We start from the raw sequence: 9,898 nt of genomic DNA on the forward strand, positions 1-9,898 counted from the left end.
TCACTTAAGCACTAAAAAAGTTTGATTAGTAATTTTGCATATAAAAAAACTACACAAATTATTTTTAAATAAATTTCTAAAATATTTTGTATTCATTAAATTTTTTTATTATTAAAAAAAAGATCTTTCTTAATGAATTCATCTTAGGCCTCCAAATGCATTGGACCGCTTCTGTATGATAGGACGTGCATCCAACTGCTTTAAATTTATACTTGGCACTCACCAGTTTAGCCCACAAAGCGTCATCTAGGTGGTAAGTTTGCACACGAAGGTCTGCTGCCTACTTTGTAATAGTTGATTTTTTTTTTTTTTTTTCAGGCAAACATGCAGTGTCCAAAGATATGAGATGCTGCAGCCCCTTTCAGTCTTTGTTAATGAGAAGCAAAGAAAGAAGAAGGGGATGCTTCCCCTTCCCTCTCGGTCGACGATGGCTCTGGATCGTCTAATAAATACACCGATCAGTGTAGAGGCAGTGATTTCAGAAAGTGATGGCAGAAGACGGTGACGTGGGAGCATCAAACGCCTATCCTTTCGTGCTCTTTACTTCGCAATATTATAAAAATAATTTTTTTAAAAAATAATTTTTAAAAATATATATAATGCGTGAGAAAATAATTTTGATCTATTTATTTGATGATGGAAAAACGACGTATTTCAAAATGACTTATGTTTGGTTGAATATTTACTTTCTTAGTAAAGTTGTATGAAATATTTATTATACTTATAATAAAAAAAAATTATTTATAAATTTTGATGGCTTATTGGTATTTTCGAAAAAAAAGACCTCAATTTTTAATCTAAAGAAAAGTTGCTTTTTTATGTGCTTCATGAACTTTTCTTTTTTATAAAATATGAGAATTTTATTTTTATGGGACAGGAGCTCGAAAGATGAAGTATGCTTGCTCATTCATCTCGTTATAGACAGGATCTTACTGTTGATTTTTTTTTTTTTGGAATACTTTTCCTTACTGAAAAAGGATTGTCTAGGATTCTAATGGACCAACATAATAAGTGTGACTGATGTGAGGCTTTGGGCTTTGAAAAAAAAGAAGAAAAACTTTTAAGCACAAGGTTCGCCAGACTCGCTTCTCGTTGTGCTAAATCAAAGAAAAGAAAAGGGAACAAAAGGTGCGCTTTTATGGTAGAAACTCCCAATTCTATAGCAAATATAATATTTTTGATTATTTCTTCATATGTATCCGCAATATCATTACCCTTTGATTTCACCTATTTCGGCATGCGCTTGATAAATTGCTTCGACACAAAATAAGAAATAGTCGCTCTAATGCATAAGTGGTTGTGAATTCACGTTTGCATCACCTTTGATAAATTAAATTCACCGCGTAGACATTTATAAATCGCTCTACCACTACTTTTCGATTTTTTTTTTTGAAAAACTCCAATCAAATAACTAACATTTTTTTTTTTTTTGCTAAAGCGGGCGATTCATACATAGCGGGTACGAATACACCCTATAGAGTCAGAATACAAAAGGTCCCGAAGTGCTCCGGACATATCTCTCTCCCCAGCCCATAGGGTACCTTCCGAGTGGCACGCTACATACGATGCCACCCAGTCGGCCACCCCATTAGCCTCCCGATACACATGCATAGCCTGTAATGTAACCCCCTCCCTCGCCATCATCCAAATGTCACGAAGTAAGGGATGGGCACCACCATGGCAGCTCGGACCCCTGCGGATCCAGCTGACCACCGTAGCTGAGTCACCCTCGAGCAGGATCGAGCTCGCGTGGAGCACCCGCTGCGCATAGGACAGACCCATCCAGGCCGCGTGCAGCTCCGCCCCTGGAACCAAAGTATCAAAAATCTGACAGCCTCCAGCTGCCATCGCATCAGCGCCGGGGCCCCTGACAATAAATCCGGCCCCTCCCCTTCTGCCACCGTCCAAGACAGAGCCATCGAAATTAACCTTGAGGAAACTCGGAGGTGGGGGCTCCCAGGTAAAGAATACCCGATGCGGAGCTGCCGAAGCAATGTAGGAGCCCCAAGTGTCCCGAGCTATCAAAGGTCTATGAGCAGACTCTACATGGATAATATTTCTCTCTCTCTCTCTCTCTTCCTTCAGCGAACCACCTAGTCCGCTATCTATGACTGTGACCGTTGATTTCTCAAAGTTGGCAAGCGAAAGGTGTGACCCTTGGGAACCATTTGGCCCTTGCGAGCGGGAGAAAAAGTGACATTTTATATTTGATTAATTTTTAAAAAAAATAGAAAAAAGATACTTTTTTATAGAAATAAATTTTTTAATGAAAAAGTTCGATTTTTATTGGCTAAAAATTAGAGGAATTCCGTACTGGGCTCGTCCGGGTCCTGCAGACCCCGTACGTTGATGGGGGTTCATGCCATAAGGCCGGCGGTCATGTGACGCAAAACCGTGAGCGCCATAAAACCGGACGTTGCACGTAAGACCGGTCGAGTTGCTCACAATGGATGTAACTTAGTGATGAACCAGTCTTTGCAGAGAATGCGAGAGGGAGAACTGAACAAATGGATGTAATGATGGTAAAAAACGATAAATAATGATGGGCTCTATTTTATTTAATTTTTCTAAATATTTTAGATACTCATCTTATTGAGTATTTTTAATTAACTGATTATTATTATTAGAATTTTTTTTATGGAAGACATATCCATCATTCGGCTAAAAAGATGATGTTCCAAGCATAGATTCATGATGTTATAGGTATTAATTTCATTATTCTATGATCATCTACTATATTAGTTATTAATGAAATACAAGCAACCGAAGCAGGATGGATTTATGTGGCGAAGCTAAGAACAGCCAGGAAGCCCTCATCAGGCCGTTAAATTTTTATTAACTCCCTGGGCATGGGCATGTGCGTTAGAGATGATTCCATGACCATGGTCTGCAGATAAAATGTTGCATAGGTCCTGTTGTAGTTCAAATCTGGCCCGAGGGTGGCCACGCCGAAGGAGTCGAGGGAATTATCCGAGTGTGGAAGAAGAGAACGGGAGCCACTACCTATGCGGCGGTGTACTTGCACAAAGCATCACCGGAGTTTCTGGTGAGGGCCCTCCGATGATAAAGTTAGGGTGGTATTCAGTTGGTCCAGCCAAAAAGTTCCTTAGGTGTTACCTGACGGGGCTATTTATAGTCCTAGTAGGGGTGCTTAGGTGGCGGAGGTATGACCCGTTTCCATTATGAGTGGGGATAGCGCGCAGCCAGAGCTTGCTTGTGGCGTGCGGTGCAGTCCGTTCTTGGCGACGGTAAGGCGTTGACAATCGTAGCAGGATATGGCCAGAGTAGCATGATGCTGTCCTTGACTGTCGTGGGCAAGCAGGCTAAGCATGGTGTGGTGGCATCGCAAGGTACGACCACGTAGGAGGGCGTAGGCACGCACATGGGTGCGGCCGTTGGCAAGGTCGAGCTCATTGAGAGGTTGTATCATGCATTTGGTGAGGTCGGCTTGACGGGTGCTGAGGTTAGCCTAATCCTGGATTCCGAAATGTGCTCGGCAGAGCGCCCCGAGCACAAGGGTTGGGGCGTACCATTGGAGAGGGCACCCCGAGCTCAGTCAGGGCGAGTCGGCGAACACAGGAGGCACCCCGAGCTCGGCCGGGGCGAGTCGGTGAACACAGAAGGTGAGTCGGCGAACACAGAAGGCACTTCGGGCTCGGCCGGAGCATCCCGAGGGTTACTGTGGGTCACGGCAGCGGAGAAATTCGGTCAAAGTAAACTGTGCCTTTGGCGGAATCTGGACTTGGACTGGCTCTTGGCGGGGACTAATATTCAGCTCGGCCGGTGCTGGGGGCCCATTTGGCCGAGATTGATTGGTCCCTTTGTTGTGAGCAGGACGATCCATGTTGTCCCTCACCAGGTTCCTTTGAGGACACGCTTGTGAATTATATATGGAGGGGACCATTTTAGTGGGGTGAGGTCGATGTACTTTTTTTTAATTAAAAAATTTCGTTCATACTTTTTTTATTGGCATCACTAACTCTCATTTCGACCCCATATAAGTAAATCACTTTGTGAATAGTGGTTGGGTTAGATTGGGGTGGGATGAATATGGAGTAGATGAGGATGGGAGTAGTTCCTTCTGATTCTGACTTATCACTCAACAAAAATAAATAAAATAAAATATAAATATTAAAAATTATAAAAGTATAAATAAATAAAAAATTATGCAAGATAAATATTAAAGTAATGCAACAAGTATTAAAGTAACTGGCTGTCAACATCACCGAGTCTGCTCACAGAAATTATATCTTACACTAGGTGTACCAACTTAGCGGTGCACCAGGTTAATTATATGCCGCCACATGGAATTTTTGGCTGTCTTAGCGTAAGACAAAAAGAAAAGTAGATTCGCCCAAACGCTCCACCCTTTCTCCTCAAGGGAACGAAATCCTAGCCGAGCGTTCCGCCTCCTGTCCCAAGTGAACAAAACACACACATGTGGAGAGCCATGGGCGGCTTCCAGAGCCGTGAGGATCTAGAGCTCTCTGATTTCTACATCGAAGAAGAAAATGTGAAAGAAGAAACAAAAATAGAAGAAGAAAAAAATCAACCCTCACGATCTCCAACTTATTGAAGCTGATCCAAAACCCTAACCCTAATTTTGACCTCCATCGACGCCATTGATGAGATTTTGCGATCCCTCAACGTCAAATACTCCGAGCCCTCCTCTTTCTTCTCCCAAAACCCTAACAACCCCAACACCGCCCCCAAGCTCTACCTTCACATCGGCGGCAGCTCCCCCATTGCCTGCTAGCTGAATCATTTCTGAAAAGCTCACCTCCTTCTTCTTCTCCTACTCCGACAACTCCAACAACAGACGCCACCGCCCCTTTGGTTCTCGACCATCAAGTCCAAGATTAGGGCTTGGGTAGGCCTCTTGATGCGGCTCAATCCCTTCCCAAGCCAGCACCATATTGATTTTATGTCAGATAGCATCTGAGCCCTCAAGTTATTCACCCCATCAGATGCCGGAAGTTGTACAAGAAGCACCAAAATTGTTTTTTTGAGAACAACTACGGCCTCGTGGCGGCAAAGAAGAACAAGATGAAGATCTTGGAGGAGGGCTACTATTTTTTTCTTGTCATATGCTGTGGTGACCAAAAATATTTATATTATAATACATTATCAATCTACTTAGCTTAGTGTTGGGCAACGGGCCGTGCCGGGCTGGCCCGGCCCAGGCCCACCGGGCCAAAGGACTAAACGGGCCGTGCCTGGCCCGGCCCGCTTATGAAGCGGGCCGTGCCTGGCACGGCCCGTCCAGCACGGAACGCCAGCCCGGCCCGGCCCCAGGCCCGTCTATTGGCGGGCCGGGCCGAGCACGGCACGCCACGGGCTGTGCCGGGCACGACACGCCCGTAACGGGCGCAAACGGGCCGTGCCAGGCACGGCCCGCAACGGCTCCAGACGGGCCGTGCCTGGCACGGCCCGCAACGGCTCCAGACGGGCCGTGCCGGCACGGCCCGTCTGGAGAGGGGGAGGAAAATAGCCGTTTCCAACGGCTATTTTCGGGAAAAAGTCCATTTTACCCCTCCCAACAGTCCAATAACGGCTGAATTGAGGAGTATTTTGGGAAAAAAAATTTTGGGCTTCTATAAATAGCCCATTCCTCCCTCATTCTCACCACACCAGACCTCTCATTCTCTCCTTCTCTACTGCTATTATTTCTCTCTTCTAAAGTGCTCTTCTAGCAATTTAATTTTTAGTTTGTTCAAGTGCTACACAAGAGGAGGTTCCTGTTGAGAAGAGAAGGTCGCTTCTGTTGAGAGCACAAGAGGAAGCTCGGAATCTCGGCTCTGCCTCTGCCCTCCGACCCTCTACTCAATTCCTCATTGCGGTTAGTTTTTATTTTTGAATTAATCATAGATATGTCATCTTTTGAGGAAAGTCAGTTTGGCATTCCTGTTTCTGAGGGAGAAGAAACTAATCCCCAACCCCATGTTCCTAGTTCCTCTAGAACTGGTGAACCGAGTGAAGATCAAACCTCTTCTCGTAAGAGGACTAGTGCTGTATGGAATGAATTTGATAGAGTTATGGTTGATGGAGTCTGGAAAGCTAGATGTAAAAAATGTGCCAAACTTTATAGTTGTAGTAGTAGTGGGGGAACAGAGCATTTAAAAAGACATCAAGAGAGTCATAGGATGCATGATTCTCATGCTCAAACTCAAAGTATCCTTAATATACAAGGGGGATTACTTGTAGGTAATTTTGCATATAATCATGAAAATCAAAAAAAAGCACTTGTAAAATGGATAGTTAAGGATGAATTACCTTTTAGTTTATGTGAATCTTTTAATTTTGAAGAATATGTTCAATTAAACCTACAACCTGCTTACAAAAGAACTAGTAGGCGTACATTTAGAAGAGTAGCTATGACCAATTTTTTAGTAATGAAACAAAATTTAATCGAAACACTTTCTACTTTAAATGTAAAAATTTCATTAACTTCTGATATTTGGTCAGCATCTGTAGGTAGTAATTGTTTTATTGCCATTACTGCTCATTATATTGATAATGATTGGCAATTAAATAAACGTATTCTTGCTTTTCGTGCTTTTGATTTTCCACATTTTGGGCAACAAATTTCAAATATTATTTATCAAACTGCATGTTCATATAATATTAATGATAAAATTATGTCTATTACTTTTAATAATGCATCTAATAATAATTCTGCTGTTGCATTATTAAAAGACTCATTGCATCCCATATTAGATGGAAATTTACTGCATATTAGATGTGCATGTCATATCTTAAATCTTTCTGTTCAAGCTGGCATGGGCATGATTCAAGATGTGATTTCAAAAATTAGAAATGCAGTTTCTTTTATTCATGCTTCAAGATCAAGACTTCAAGAATTTAAGGAATTATGCATAAATCTTGGTAAACATTTTAAAAAATTTAAACTTGATGTAATTACTCGTTGGAACTCCACATATAGCATGATACATGATGCATACCCATATAAAAACTTATTAAGTGCATATATTAATGATCATGGATTAGGCTTTACATTGTCTGAAACTGATTGGAATAAAGGAAAAATTTTGGAAGATTTTTTGCTTAGTTTTTATAATGCTACCAATGTTCTTTCTGGTATTTATTACCCTACTTCATGTTCATTTTTACAACAAGCATATATAATTAGTCAAAAATTTGCAGAACATAGATATGATGATGTTTTAATGCCTATTATTGACCTAATGGAACCTAAATGGAATGAGTATTGGAACAAGATATGTCCTATGCATAACTTAGCTGCTGTATTTGATCCTAGAGTTAAATTAAATGGCGTGCTAATTTTACTTGATGCATATTCTGAAAATATGAATCAAGATTCTGAATCTGCTAAAGATGAGGTAAAACAACTTCTTTATGATATTTATGCTATATATGATGAAAAAATTCGTGGATCTAGAACACAAATACAAACCTCTATTTCTTCTTCTAGTAGTTCTCGTTCGTCATCTATTTTTTCATTCATTGCACAGAGAAGACACACACATGCTTCAAGTTCCTCTTCATCTTCTTCATCTTTAAGTAGTGAACTAGAATTTTATTTACGAAATGATCTTCATTCTGCATATGATGAAAATCAAATAGAGAATCTAGATGTATTATCTTGGTGGAAGAGTGTTAGAAATCAATATCCTGTTATGTCTGCAATTGCACGCGATATTTTAGCTGTGCCGATGTCCACGGTAGCATCGGAATCCGCTTTTAGTGCAGGTCGGCGTGTTCTTGACGAAAAGAGAAGTAGGATGACGGGCGAAACGGTGGAGATGCTTCTCTGCTTCAAGGATTGGTTGGATGCTGAGGCAAGACTTCAAGATAAAGGTGGACATAATACAACATCCTCTGATGATGATGATACAAACACTACTGAAGACTGAACACTGAAGACTGAAGACTGAAGACTGAAGAGTGAATACTGATTCACTGAATCACTGATGATTAGTAAGATTTCTTAATTTTTTATAATTATACATTTTTATTGTATTCTGGAGGTCCGACCAAGGTCCAAACCTCGGCCCTTTCTTAGTTTCTTATTGTATTCTAGAGGTCAGACCAAGGTCCAAACCTCCCTTCATGTACCATTTTGATTTAAATTAATAAACTGGTAGGGGTCTATGCCAAACCCCCCACCATTAAGGTGGCTTTATATTCATAAATCCTTAGTTTTCAATATTTATTAATTTTTTTAGGAAATTTATGAAGCATTAATTTTTATCGGGCCGGGCCGGGCCCAGGCCCGGACCGTGCCAGGCCCGCGGGCCAGCCCGGCCCAGGCCCTTATGGGCCGTGCCGGGCTGGCCCGCGGGCCGTGCCGTGCTTGGCCCGCGGGCCTAGAGCGGGCCGTTCCGGCCCAGGCCCGAAGCGGGCCGTGCCGGGCTCGGCCCGCGGGCCAGTACCCTGTGACCCAGCACGGCCCTCTCAAATGGGCCGTGCCAGGCACGGCCCGGCACTATAGCAAGCGGGCCCAGTGCCCAACTCTAACTTAGCTGGTATATTAGATGTAGGATATAATTTTTTGTTTTCCCAATTTTGGCCGGTGCTGTAGCACAAGTCCATGGCAGAAGAAACAAGATACCAGTGGGTCCCGCCAACACCATTTCTGGAAAAAGGCTACTGGAGATCCAAACATTCAGACACAATGTTCCTGGGACCACTTTGTACCGGCCACGATTGAAAGGAACCCGGGACCACTTTGTACGGTCCATTATTTGAAGTAATTCGGAGGCAAGGTAGCTCGGAACCGGGAACCATGGCCCATTTCAAGCGTTCATTATTTACTTCACATAATAACTAAAATAAATTATTTAGCATTTATAACATAAATAATAGTCATTGTTTTTCATCTATACTACTTTTAATATATATATATATATATATATATATATATATATATATATATATATATATATATATATATAATTTTATCTATTTTTAAAAAATATGGTATAGTTTAAAAAATAATAGTTTTTTAGTAATGCTGTGGGCCTGTAGCAACATGTTTTGTTTATATGAGATTTTATATATATATATATATATATATATATATATATACCCTGGCATTGGTGTAACTCTTAATTAAATAATTAGTTGGAGGATCCGCGTGGGCGTGTATTTAGTCCCACATTGATTATTCGCTGGGCAGATCTTGGGTACTTATACAGAATCAATGAACCCAAATAATACCTTCCGGTAAGTCATTTTGGATGACAAAAGGTATCAGAGCAGACCTAGCCCATAACCTATGTGGACTAGAGGACATTACAGCATGGATTCATTGAGGCTGACTATGGGCCAATCATGGTGTTTGTGATTAGATTTGAATGGATTTGAACTCTTAACCTGACGAGAATGTAAGAGCTTGAACGGAGGGAGTATGTGAGGACCGTGCGGACGTGTGTTTAGTTCCACATCGATTATTCGCTGGATAAATCTTGCATATATATACAGGATCAAGGAACCCAAATAATAACTTCCGGCCAGTCATTTTAGGTGAGATCTTAAATTGTTACAATTAGTGATTTGAAAAATAGCATAGTCATTTTTCTTTTGTGTTTTTAATAGCAATTATTATAATAGTCATCATTACTCTCAATTCGTATAATGTAGAACAAATTATAGCCGTTACAATAGTTAACAAGATTTTAGTGGGGATTTATTCTAATAGAAGCACATCGTTATTGAAACCTTTGTCAGGAATTGGATTCGGAACACGAGAACAGTGGTGTAACTGGGGGAGGGGAACCATAAAGGCAACCGCCCCCCCGGTCTCGCCCATCTTAGATTAATTAAACTTAATTAAAGAGGTTTATTAAATAATCCAAAGGGGTAGTAAATTTATTTTATATTAATTGATAAAAAAAAAGCATCAAGGAGGACGCGG

The sequence above is a fragment of the Phoenix dactylifera genome, chromosome 17 (assembly GCF_009389715.1).
Source record: "Phoenix dactylifera cultivar Barhee BC4 chromosome 17, palm_55x_up_171113_PBpolish2nd_filt_p, whole genome shotgun sequence".
NCBI classification, from domain to species: Eukaryota; Viridiplantae; Streptophyta; class Magnoliopsida; order Arecales; family Arecaceae; genus Phoenix; species Phoenix dactylifera.